This window comes from Panthera tigris, chromosome C1 (assembly GCF_018350195.1).
Source record: "Panthera tigris isolate Pti1 chromosome C1, P.tigris_Pti1_mat1.1, whole genome shotgun sequence".
Lineage (NCBI taxonomy): Eukaryota > Metazoa > Chordata > Mammalia > Carnivora > Felidae > Panthera > Panthera tigris.
Genome location: NC_056667.1, coordinates 48,647,736 through 48,661,332, shown reverse-complemented (window position 1 = coordinate 48,661,332; position 13,597 = coordinate 48,647,736). Strand labels below are relative to the sequence as shown.

Sequence of the window (13,597 nt, the reverse complement as noted above, 5' to 3'; positions counted from 1 at the left end):
AATTAAAGCTGTTGTTTGTTTGTTTGTTTGTTTGTTTCTCCCGGAGATGTATTCATCTCTTTCAAAATGATTAGTAAAAAAAAAAAAAAAAGCTCATGTTTAGATTTTACCTTTACTCGAACAGAGTCAAACTGGCAAGTATATGGGAAACAACTTGGTTCCAGGAATATTCGATCATATTTAATGGGAGAGTACATTAAATCTTTCCTCTTCTGTGTTTTTTCCCCCTTATTGAACTGGTTTTAGGTTATAGCAGGTATTCACAATCCTATGTAGAAAGCTAAAAAATCTCTTTTTTTTTTTTTTTGCTGAAGCTTTTAGGATTGGGTGGGGGAGGCAGGAGAGGATGCAGTGAGGACCTGTGATCTTTTCCCTACATAATTTGTAGATTACACAAGCCCTTGTGCCTTTAATAGATGGTTCCTCGTTAGACAGCACAACAGAAAAAAATAATTGTCCTCTATTATCCTTGAGAGGCAGGGCCAAGTATTCCCCCCCAAGACATTATCATATCAAACAACTACTTTAAACCCAACGCGAAACACAGGCTTTATGGGAAACCTTTGGATTTCTCACTCCTGCCAAAGGAGTTCTAAAAGATGAGCCCCTTTGTTATGGATGGCTCTGGAGTTCCTCTAATAGGTGTACCAGATGAAAGATGACTAAAGGCATCCCAGATGGAAGAGTTGGCTAACAGCAGCGCCATAAATACCTGATGGATATACAAGCCTCTTGGCGTGAAATATGGTCTTTGCTCTGATTTACACTTTTAGGACATATTTAAAAGAATGCCACATTTGCTGGGGGGCGGGGTGGGCATTAATAAAATAAATTCAGATCTGTGGAGAGAAGGTAAACAGAATCTCTACTCCTTGACACATACATTGTTGCTTTTCCTCACTGGGGCCCCACTTTCTAAGGACACCGTCACTTTTCTGAACAGAAGTTTTTGCTGGAGAGGGCGAACGCCATTTGTCTAGATTAACTCTGAGCTATTTTGCTGGATGTATAAGCGATGATGTTACGGAAATAGGGCTGAGTCCATAGATGGGACTCTTTATTTTCATACCCTTTTACTTATGGCTTGCTTACCTTTGTCACACTGTTGGTGACAGTGCTGAATCTGGTACTTAGTAGGCACTCAGTAAATACTTGTTTATCTGGGCCTCAGTTTTTTCATCTACAGAGTGAGAGCGAGTTCTACGCCATAAGGACCCAAACCATGTTTAACAAGAACCTCTGTGGGCTATATTCTTTGCTCACACCTGCCTGGACAAGTGCAGGACAGAAGGCAAGTGAGTAACAACACATCAACATGTGAAGAGGTCATAATGCAGTGAAGGTAAGCAAACCTGAATTCAGGTCCCAACTCAGCTACTCGCTAGCTTAGCTGGCCTGGGAAACATACTTGGCTTCCAGTTGCCAATTTGTAAAATGGAATCTTAGAAGTTTCTACCTCATATTGAAAACATCAAATAAGATGATGCTTTAAAGCTCTGAAGAAATTGCCTGCATATTGTAAGTACTCTATAAATCTCAGTCAGCACCTTGGCTGGACTTCATGAAACCTAGTGCCTAGAATGAGCTCTTCACTACCTTTCCCTGATCTAACCATGTCTGGGATGTTATTTTTATTTGTGGACATCACAACTTCGATATGTATTGTTACATACCAAAAAAAAGACAAAGTTTTGAAATTATTTTATATGAAAAATGGTTGAACCACCTAATAGCTCGGTTTAAAGGGAAAAAATCCATCACTATAACACATATTTGAAGAAGTATTTAAGTCCAAAGGGAATTAAAAAAAAAATTTTTAACATTTATTCATTTTTGAAGGACAGAGAGAGAGCACAAGTTGGGGAGGGGCAGAGAGAGAGGCAGACACAGAATCCGAAGCAGGCTCCAGGCTCCGAGCTGTCAGCACAGAGCAGGACGCAAGGCTCAAACTCAGGAACCTGTGAGGCCACACCCGAGGCAAGGTCAGACGCTCAACTGACTGTGCCACCCAGGTGCGCCTGTCTGGAGGGATCTTTAAGGGCAAAACTAGCACCATGTGGCAGGAGGTAGACACCATTTCTATCTAGAAGAGGATTGTCTGATATTTAAGGCTTTGTGAAATGAAATGTTCTCTTCTGTGTAGGCATTAATCTCCTGCCACTCAAGAGAGTAGACCTCCTTTCTGCCTGACATGGATCCAAGCATAAGGTAGAGGACTGGACTTCCTTCAACCTTAAATGTTCTGTGACTCCGCAGAACAATCAGCCGGCTCACTCCCCTAATGTTATATACTGAATGGCAAAAATCCAGACAGATGCCGACTTCCAGCCACTTAATGGTAATGTGTGCTATGGATTCACTTGGCTAATTCCATTCCATTTATAGAAAGTCACCGCTTCACTGTGAGCTTCTCCAGGTGCCCCCCCGCCCCCCTTGTGTGCAGGGCCAAGCCCTTCACATTTGTTCTTGACTCTGTTCCCGCCCATATTCTCTAGAGTTAGATCTGAAGCCTCTTCCTCTCTAACTTCTTGCTTCCTGGAAAAACAAAAGGAGTCAAACCTCCCCTAAAAACAGGCAGTGAGCCCTCTTGTGGGCTCCCCTATCTAACACTTCATTTTTCATTTTGTGTCTCAGTGCAGTCTTGCTGCCTCCCATTACTCACCTCCCGCTTAATTCTCAGTCTACCTAACACATGACTGAAACAACTCCAGGAGACACTTCTCAGACCTTGCATACCTCCAAATCCGATAGACATCTTTCAGACCTCCGCATACTACGCTTCTCTTATGCTCATCTGTCTGGGCTTTCTCTGCCCACCACTATCACACGTGTAGATATACTGTGGCAACAGGGAAAAGTGCCCTAAACACAGCAACAGATTAGCAATACTGCGAAGATAAGACATTTTGAGGACGTATAAAAGAAACGACCAGAGTGATTCACTTTGGCTCTCTGTGGCCTAAGGATAATGTTGGTGGTGAGGCCTAACAGCATTCTGCAAGGCCTTACATGCCAGGCTAAGGGACTGAGAATGGTTTATATCTGCAACAAGAAGCCAGTTCATGTTTCTTAGTAGAAAACGGTCATGACCTTTAATTATGATACACTGGATTGAAGACTTGGGTGAGAAAATCGTTAAGGGGTAGGTATTTATTTTCTGAATCCTTCTCTCTGCTTGCTACCTAGTAATCTGTATTATTTCACCTGAGATGGTATTCAACGTGCACACCTGCTTGACTTCAGAAGAGAGACTAATAATATCATCACTATCCTGATGAGTTTCCCAAAGTATGGGCATGGGACACTGACGGTCCTAGATGGTGTGGGGTGGGCTAGAGAAAGCATACATAGCTTTGCACCACATAAAGAGAATTTCTCTCTCTCTTTTTTTTTAACGTTCACTTCTTTCTGAGAGAGAGTGCGTGCAAGCAGGGGAGAGGTGGCGGGGGAATGGGGTTGGAGAGGACCCCAAAGAGGCTGTACACTAACAGCAGAGAGCCCGATGCAGGGTCCAAATCCATGAACCATGAGATCATGACCTGAGCCAATTCGGACACCTAACCAACTGAGCCGCCCAGGCACCTCCATAACAAGAATTTCAATTCTTTCGATCTGTTTGATTCCATCAGAGAGAAAAACATCATTTTGGTTCTCCATGTCTTTGGCACTGCTCTAACACTTAGCTAATCTTCCACTTTCATGAGGAAAGTATTCCTTGGACACAGAGCCTCCCAGACACAAGACTCTACAGCAAGAATTCAATAACCCTATTGCGTTTTCATTTATTTACTTTTGTTATTACCATCTATTTGTGGCAAGTGAAATTGCTTTCCATTTATGATGGCACCATACATCTTCCTTTTAAAATGCACTCGTGTAAGTAAAATTTGGGAAGGAGAGGAACTGATTTGCAGAAAAATGTACAAGTGCACGCAGATATGGTGAAACACGAAAGGGAACACTAGTTAAGAGAATTCGGAAAACCATGATTTGGTAGAAAATGTGGAACTTGGCATCAGACAAAACTGGCTTCATATCCAGGGCCTGCTGAATAATGTAAAGCAGTTTCCTTAAACTGTTTCGGTCTTCACGTCTTCATTTGGAAAAATGAAGAAAATAAGACTTACTTAATAGGTCTGTAGAGAGGAAGTAAAAGAGGAAATATTTAAAAAGCACAGAGCACAACACAGTGCCAAGCACAAAGTAGACACAGGGTTCATTTCAGCCCCCCATTCCCGTTCCTCCCCACCCCACCACCTGCTGACTGCTCAGCTTGGCCCCTGCCCCTGTTCCTAGGGTCCCCCTTTCACAGTGTAACCTGTGGGCAGGCTCTTGCATCTGACAGTTTCTGAGTGAGTTCTCTTCTTGCCAGTTTCTCCACTGACAAGCTGGCAAGGGGCCTGCCCTCGAGCTTCCAGGAGGATGAATTGACTGATTGCAGGAGCTCCCAGGCAAGACCTCCTCACAGACACCCCCTTTCCTCCTATGTCAAGGAGTAGAGTCATTTCATTTGTTGCTCCTCCTCTCCCCTTCTATGTGCAAAGCAGCTAACAACATGCTCTTTCATTGGATTTTCCATGGAGTAGTTCAGGAGCCCAAACCAGTGCAGTCAAAACAGGGAGAACCAGCTGCGCTCTGGCTTCTTCAGGAGTCTTCAGATACAAAGTCAAATCCTACTGTACCTCTTACAAGCTTGGGAAAGACGATTTCCTTGTCGGAATCACAATGTTCTTACCTGCAAAATGGAATCGTTAAGGCCTTCTCCTTAGGGTCACTGTGAAAACATAAAGGCTTCTCCCACGGTGCCCGGCACCTGATACGAAGGCTGCCTTGCAGTACTGGTCCTCTCTGAGCATGGCTTCGTTCACAGGTAGAACCACCTGTTCGGAGCTGAAAAGAATTTGGAGATTATTCCATTTCTCTGTCATCAGAAGCAAGAAACTTCTCCGGTATTAAAACTTCCCACTCTCTGGCTGGAGACTCCCTACCTTGAAAGGTAGTGAGTTTTATTGTTTGCTACCAATTTGATTCAAATACTGAGTCTAAATTTGTCTTCATTGTTTGTCTGTTGTTCTTTCTGGAGCAAGCCTACGTAAGCAGAAGATTTAATGATTTATTTGTTGTTACTATTCTGTTTTCTGATTGTTTCCCATCTGTTATTTCCCCAACCTCTCCTGTTCCTGTGAAGGATTTTCCCACCGCCTTTGGCTTCTCAGTAAAAGATAGTTGTCGTTTTGGTTTTTTATTTCCCCTTAACCTACAGTTAATCCCATGAGCCTCATTATGGTCATCGTGAAATAGAAAAGACTCCAAGATATTCAGACAAAAATCTTGCATTGTTCTGGGATTTCTGGCCAGAAACAAAAAAGGGGGGACAGTTAACAAGGTAGCATCTAAAAGGGAAGACATCACAAGTTGTCTTCAAAACCTAGACTCCTAGAAATGTTGAGGGAGGAGGGTGGCCACATGGTGGTTGGGGTAAACCATTGCACAGAAGAACAAATTCAGAATGGTATGCCTGGCAGCATACAAGAAGGTCATAATCACACAAGGTAAGATTTGAAAGAGTCCCTGAAGCCTGCTAGCTTTTTCCTTCCACTATAACTGGTGAGGAAGTTGGAAGCTGCTGTGGAGAAGTGATAAGTAACAGCCTCACAAGGGCTGAGTAAGGTCCCAGTTCTCAGACACCTTATCCAGTGCTCTTTCCCCTATACCACACTGTCTCCAGCCCACCCCCCACCACACTCCCTCTTGATGACTGTCCCCATTCTCCAAGTCTCATCTGACCATGTGTGGTGGCGCTAGCTTAGCCTCTTACAGAGTCTGCACAGGATTAGACTTCAAACAAGTCTTTAATCTGTAGCAACAAAAGATACAAGAATCTAGACTATGGGAAGGGGAATCAAGAGAGTCTAGTACAAATCTTCGTTTACAAAGGAAAAAAGAGAGAAGGAAAAAGAGAAGACCAGACCCAACCTGAATTTATTTTCCAAAGGTTACACGTCTTGTTACTGGCAGAGCTGGGATGCAAGTAATAACAATAACTGATTTTACTGAATGGTTATTATGTCAGATACAATGTGTTATGATATATACACCCATTGCCTGTTTATTCCTTTCAACAACTCTGAGGTATGCACAGTTTTGCCTGTATTTTCCAGATGAGGAAACCAAAGCATGGAGCACTTAAACGTTTCATGAGAGATCATACATACATTTAGTTATATGCGAGACATTGGGGATAGAGAAGTGACTAAGTTCTCTCCCTGTCATCCACAGGGAGTACACAGTCTGGTCATAAAGACACTCACATAAATAAATGAGTCTTAGTCACTGTGATGAGTGTGACAATAAGAAATATGGAAGGGCAGTTCAGGAAACAAAGTAACAAATTTCCATCCGATCTACATTACATACGAATCTGAATTCCATTACTTTTTCTTAACATTATCATAAAGGCATTTGCCATGTTATGAAAAGCTTTTTTGTAAGATCCTCATAGTGTTCTATGAAATAGATGAACTGCCATCTACTTAACTGTTTTAAAATATTCACTATTATAAATACTTCATCAGTAAAAATCTTTGAATATTCAACACTTTTTTCTTTTGACCGTAAAATACAATTAGCGGCTCAACATGGTCTAATTTCTTTCCCCAAAGCCCCTTTCCTCATTTTATATACAAACAAGCCAAAGTCCAAAATCATTAAGCTGTGTGACCATGTTAATGTTAAGTAATAAGCAGTTGATGTGAGCCTGGAATACAGGTCACACAGTTTCCAAAGTAATGCCTAACGGCTGTAGGAGGAAACTATTCCTCTAAGTCATGGTTTCTCAGTCTTCATACTATTGATATTTGGACCAGGTAGTTCTGTCTTGTGTGAGAGTGTCCTGTGATTGTCAGGGTTTAGCAGCATCCTTTGCCTCTATTCAACAGCACCCCACATCCATACTAGTTCTGACAACCACAAGTACCTCCAGATATTGCCACTGCCCCCTGGGTCAGGGGTGGCAATATGTGCCACTGGTTGAGAACCACTGCTCTGCAAGGTTATCTGCTGCTTGAATTCTGAAAACAGATCCTCATTGACAGCATTGCCAGTAAGAAGTCATCCTTTTCAATACTGAATGTACTTCAGTTCACAACCATATGTGGACAAATAAATCAAGTGTAACTTACATACTAAACCTCAACAAATTCAGGATAAAATACATAGAAGAGTTTCAAGTAGGTTATCCCAAAGAACAAGAGGAAATATATTATTTTGAAAGGCTTGTAGGATTCCTGCTGGTGTCCAAGAGAATATATGATCTGCACGGACAATAAAATGAAGGAAAGGAACATAGAAACAGACATCAACTCCACGGCTATCACGGCCTTCCAAGCTGCTAATCTCCTAAGATTTCTCTGAAAAGACAAACCATATGGAGAGCTTGTTACCTGGCACTAGTGTTTATGAGTCCTTGGATAGTGATACAGGGCCTTGGGAAGACTCTGGCCGTCAGTGGGGGAAGAGTATAAAGCTGGAGGAATCACTTTCAGCTAATGCATAGGTGTCTGGTTTCTTACAACACAGAATTAAGGGAGTCATAATCTTGTAATGGGTCCACATATGTGGCCACTGACTGCATCCTTTGAAACTCTGATTTCAAGAGACCATGGTTACAGGGTGCTAGCTACTATTAAGCAACCCAAATGTACCATTCCATTGCACACGCTCTCCTGGCAGCTGCAAGGTATCTAGAAACTGTCCCAGGAGACCACCTCTACCTGCTTCTGGAGACTTTCTCCTGAAAAGCAGCTTCGTGGTATTGTTCTCTTTCTGACCAGGCCTAACTGCCAGCACAAAATCCACTGTTCTGGGTTTGAGGCCTATGAATAGTTCTGTGATATTTTAAGTGGTAGGATATTGACCTGAGTTGAGTCCTGGTTACCTGGGGAAACGACAACTTGGGGTTTTTCCCTGCCCTTGACCTAATGGATACAAGTGGGCTAAACTAGCCTTTGTTATGTTGGGAGGCTGGAGTGAGGAGCCTGTCCAGGCTGGAGGACCATCGCCAGGGCAGGCCAACTTCCCAGATTCACACGTTCTGGGAGGGCAGGGCTTCTTCCAGGGGCAAAAAAAAAAAAAAAGAAAAAGAGTCTTTGAAGTGGAAAGGAAATGAGGGTCAGTGAACTCCCCAGGATGGGTCTTTTGGAGGTGGATGTAATCTTAACCATGTAAGCAAGGCTAAGACTTCAAATGAGTTGGCAAAGCTCATGCCCTTTGAAGCCTGGAAGCTTGCTTTTGGCCCTAGGCCAGGATGCACTTTGGGAAGTTCTTTGGAAATAAGAAAGCCTCTGGGGCTCTTCCTATACTGCTTACCTGGGTCTGCAGATTCTTGCTACTGGGTGGGGACAGCACTATCTGCTTGAGGCTTCTGGCGTCAGGCTCACTGGAAAAGGCTGCTGAGGTAGAGTGGGAGCTGCCTCTATCCCTAGTGGGAGCTGCCTCTATCCTTAGCCTTCTCCCATGGGAGGGCTTTTTGCTGAGCTGATGCCTTCACCAAAGCTTGAAAAGAGTGGAAAAATTGACTAGTGCTCCAGGAGTCTTCCAAAGGTGACAGGGATTCAGTTACCAGCCACAATAGAGGAAGGCTCTGAGTTTACTCAGTCTGGCCTTATTCTCCCACTCCCGCTGCTCATCCAGGTATCCAGGCTGGCCAAGCTGTTGGGTCAAGTCTCCAAAGATCTTATGCATTTCAGGCTATTATACCACCTGTACTTAAATCAAGGACTCAAAGCTGAGCTAGAATTAATGTAGTGAACTATTGTAGAACTGCTATCTTATACAGGAGCTGCTTGTTCTTGGCTTTAGAATCATCCCATGCAGGCCAAAGCTTTGCTTAAGCCTGGTGGAGTTTCACCGGCAGTGGCCCCAACTTATCCTTTTCCTTGTATTTTTCCACCCTGGCCTACAATCTCCTACAATCTTACCAGGACTGCTCTGCCATTTCACCAACATGTAAGGTTAAGGAAGACACTGCCAAACTTTTTAAAGGGCTCAACCACAGTCTTCTGGATCTGGTTCACCTTTTTCTGGTTGAGGGCATCTATCCATTTGTGGCCATGTCCAGTGCTGTCACCAAGTTCAGAAAGCCCTGGTCTTGCTCACAAAGAGGGATGGAGAATAAGTCCGAAGGTATCTCTTTCTTCTTCATGTTCTTCTGCAGCCTCTTGTTCTGCTCTTCCAGATGCTGGAGTTTTCCATACTTCCTCTCAAAGTTTCTCTCCACTGTTGTGGAGAGAACAACACTGTTGTTGTTTCCTGGGCTGCCCAGGAAGTTGTTTCACTTAGAGTTAAAAATTATGCCACGGATTAATTCAACACAAATATATGTAGAGGATATTACACATGTAAAAAAATCTTGCAGAGGGTTGTATCAATGCAGAAACAAGAAGCTAGGAGCAAGGAAGCATTCTCCCCTACAGGTTTCAGAGGGAATATGGCCCTACAAACACGGGATTTTAAATTTTGTGCCTTCAAAACTGTAACACAATAAATGTTTATTGTTTTAAGTCATCTAATTTGTGGCACTCTGTTATGGAAGCCATAGGAAACTAATGTATATCCTCTACACAAACAATTGCCCAGCAAATTAGAGCATTTCAACTCATTTGTGTTGTTCTAAATTAAACTCCTCTATGAAGAATGCTCTTCACTATTGCTGGAGGTGCTCAAACACAGGAAGACCATTCGGTGGTGATGTTGTTGAGAAATTTAAGTTATTTCTAAGATTCCCACCTAAACCAGATCTTCTGACCTTCAGTAAGATGTGAAGACCTTGGAGGGGATGCATTCTGGGTTTATACTACAATGTTTGGAGGTGGCTCTGACTCGTATTACTAGTTCAGTCAGAGTTTTACAAATTTGCCCCGTCTTGGGGAGCCTGGGTGGCTTAGGCAGTTGAGCGTCCTACCTTGGCTCAGGTCATAATCTCGCGGTTCGTGAGTTTGAGCCCCGCGTCGGGCTCTGTGCTGACAGCTCGGAGCCTGGAGCCTGCTTCAGATTCTGTGTCTCCCTCTCTCTCTGCCCCTCCCATGTTCATGCTCTGTCTCCCTCTCTCTCTCTCTGTCAAAAATAAATAAACATTTAAAAAAATTTTAACAAATTTGCCCCATCTGATGAGCTCTGGCCATCAATTAGGAAAAGATTTTTTAAGTGCTGCTAAGATCTTTTTCAATGATATATCCACTTTCAAACAATATTCACCTTCCGTGGGCATTGTGGATTTAATTGCTTTGTCTGTTTTTTGCCATTTTTTAGCCCTAGAGGGAAAATGTGTGTTTCAGATATAAAATAACCCTCTTGAACCAAGAAAGCAAGAGGAGACTCACCCAGGCACTCCAACAGAGCCCCAAACTCTTCACCTCCTCTTGGATGACATTAGAGGACAACGGCTGTGGAAACTGCCAACATTATAATGAAGCAAACTGCACCAATTTCAAATTTCTCCCCCTGGGTACGTTTCTTGTTGGAAATGAAGCCCCCTGCCTTTTTATTGTTAAAGAAGTCTCTTTTCCTTTCTCCCGATTATCCCCCAGTATTGAATATTGATTTATCATTTTCATAAAATTGCAAATGGGGGCCTGTTGCCTGAGACCAGTCATAAATTATGAAAATGTGTTCAGCTCCCCTGGAGGGACTGACTTCTTATGGGGAGAGTTTCCCAGAGCTAAACTTAAGTGCTTTGCACGGGTTTGCCAGGTTTGATGTTTCTGACCCTCTGATAAGGAAGGGATTAACATTTGCTAACAATCTAGTAGGGACCAAATTCTTCGCATGTTACTTAATTTAATGCTATTAACACAATGGTGCATAATCACCCTCTGCTTTGACAGAAGACAAAACAGCAGTCCAGGATGGTTTAAAGACTTCTATGGAAGGGACATAGCCAGGTTCAAACCTAACTTTGTCTGCCTCCTGAAATTTAACGCCTTCCCATGTACTGCATTGTCTTTCATTCTAAAGTGGAATAGTAATATCTCAGTAGGGGTGGATAGGGTAGTTTTCATTAACATCAACGTAAGCCTTAGGCTCTTCAAGTTCTGATAGATTTGCTCCAAGGAGCCATTAAGAAAGGCCACTGATCCAAGGGTTATAAATTAACACTTTCTTCATACAGAGCTATAAGCAGCTATTTAAAACCTGGGTAATATCGTCCTTAAAATAAGTATCAGTTTTCTGGGTATTTATGCTCTGTCACTCTTGGTTTTTCCATCCTTGACTCCATTAATAGAATTTTTCTTAATTCCTTTTCTCTTTTTATGGCTTTGCAAGGGGCTAATTTGCAGGCAAAATTGCTAATTTTACAGTTGCTTTCTGCTTTGTCAGCATGAGGCTGACTCTCAGAGTTATTAATAGAAGAATAGGATTCCCTTTTCATCCTTTTGCTCTTGACTGTTGTAGGAGGTGGGACAAAATCCATTATTTAATAACATTTGTTCTTCTTGAAAGGTCATCATTCCGGCCTTTCAGTTTCCACTCAACTATAGCAGTATCAGCAGCAACAGCAGCCACTTTCTCTTCCTGAAAGGCTTCTGGAATTCTTCCAGGTTATACAGTTGATGTAAAACTGTCTTTGAGATCCACCTTGGGAATGGGGTCCAGCTGGGAAATTTTCTCAGTATTTCTGCGCATTTTCTAAGGAGTAATTTCTAGCTGTAAGTATTCATAAGTGTCCCAGTCACCTACACTCCTGGAATTGATACTGAATTTGGGATACTCACTTATAATTGCATTTGGCCACTATAGCAGAGGATAGAAATAACAGTGTCCAAAACAAGATGGAAATTGATGTTTTGCATAAAATATATCTAAAAGTAGACACTCAGGATTGGTACAGTAAACTCACACTGTCATCAGGGACCCAGGGTCCTTCTGCTGTCCAGTTTTATTGTCACTATCATGTGGTTTCCATCTTCAAGGTTGACCTATGGTCTCAGCCACTGCTCCCAGGACTGTGAATACATGATTCTAAGAAGGTCAGAACATATGAGCAAAGAGTAAAAAGGGACAGATTGAGCTGTCTATCTGTTTCTGATGGAACTTTCCAGCAGTCCTCCTAACAATTTCTGTTTGTGTCCTCAAGCTGCAAAGGAGGCTGGGAACCACAGTGTTCTGTCTGGGTACTTGCTGCCTCTAATAAAACCCAGGTTCTCTTACTACAGAGAAAGGGGAGGACAATATTAGAGAGGCCAGCTGTCTGCTGCATAGGACCAAGAGAATGACTAAATAAATTAAGCCAATGTGACTTTATTAAGCACCTATTTTATGTTTACAAATGAATAGAAAGTTTTGATTCATTTCTTTAAGGAACCAAAGCTTACCTACCTTTTGCTCATGCCTTCTTCTTAGCCTAGAGTGCTAAGGCTCACCTAAAAACGTGCTCACCTAAAACACGCATTAATTATTCATTTCCTGCTCACCTAAAAATGTGCATTAATTATTCAAAGTTGTTCTCAAATATCACTGCTGTCCGATGCTTCCCTGAAAGACTGTTCCCAGGAAGAATTCATTGACTACTCAGCTCTGTCTCTATACACTTTATCCTTACTTCTATTATGCCACTTACTTCCTCGGAGGTGGAGGCAGTATACTGAAGTGAAGAGAGGCAGGTACCACACCCCCCACGTCTGCCACCTACTAGCATCGGGCCACATACTTTTGCCCTTTGAGTTTTCTGTCTTCAGAATAGAGATCTAGAGATCGCTCAATTCCACCTCTAGGGCTCTTGCAAAGATTAAATGAGATAATGTGTGCAAAGCACAGGTTCAGGCAATACTTACTTTAGTTTATCTCAGCATGCTGTTTTATGTGCCTTTTATGAGTTCCAGAAAAAAGGAATAAACTTCTAAGCCACTATTATTTTGTGGGGTTTCTTTTTAGAACAATGAACAGAAATTTAATATTCTAATTAGTAAAGTTTGTGGAGATCTATTATTTAAATACCTTTCCTTAAAAGCCTATTTAAAGATACACCTCATGGGGCACCTGGGTGGCTCAGTCAGTTAAGCGTCTGACTCAGGTCATAATCTCCCCGCTCATGGGTTCGAGCCCTATGTTGGGCTCTGTGCTGACAGCTCAGAGCCTGGAGCCTGATTCAGATGCTGTGTCTCCCTCTCTCTCTGCCCCTCTCCTGCCCATACTCTGTCTCGTTCTCTCAAAAATAAATAAACATTAAAAATTTTTTTTTAAATAAATAAGTAAATAAATAGAGATATACCTCATGCAAAGGAGAAAGATATCAAAATTCAGTGGTCAAAAGTGGGGAAGTTTAATATGAAAAGACACAATGAACACTAACCCATGCAGCCGAGAATTGAGCCTAAATAATGATAGTTAGAAAACCATCTCTTAGAAATCAAAAATACATAAATGTGAAAATAACAATAGATTAAGTATAATAGAAAGGCATAAAATGTCCAGATCATACAAATAGAAACAAAAAATAGAGCAAAAGAGCATTAATTGATGAAGGTAAAACCATGTGATTTGTCTTCATTTTTCACCAGCGAGTTAATAGAATTACGTTAGAATAGATAGGATTTCATAA

The 13,597-nt window shown here is 42.1% G+C and overlaps 1 pseudogene; it reads right to left on the bottom strand.

The window, feature by feature from the left end:
* Nucleotides 1–8,616: 8,616 nt before the first annotated feature.
* Nucleotides 8,617–12,386, bottom strand: LOC122240771 (annotated as a pseudogene).
* Nucleotides 12,387–13,597: the final 1,211 nt, after the last annotated feature.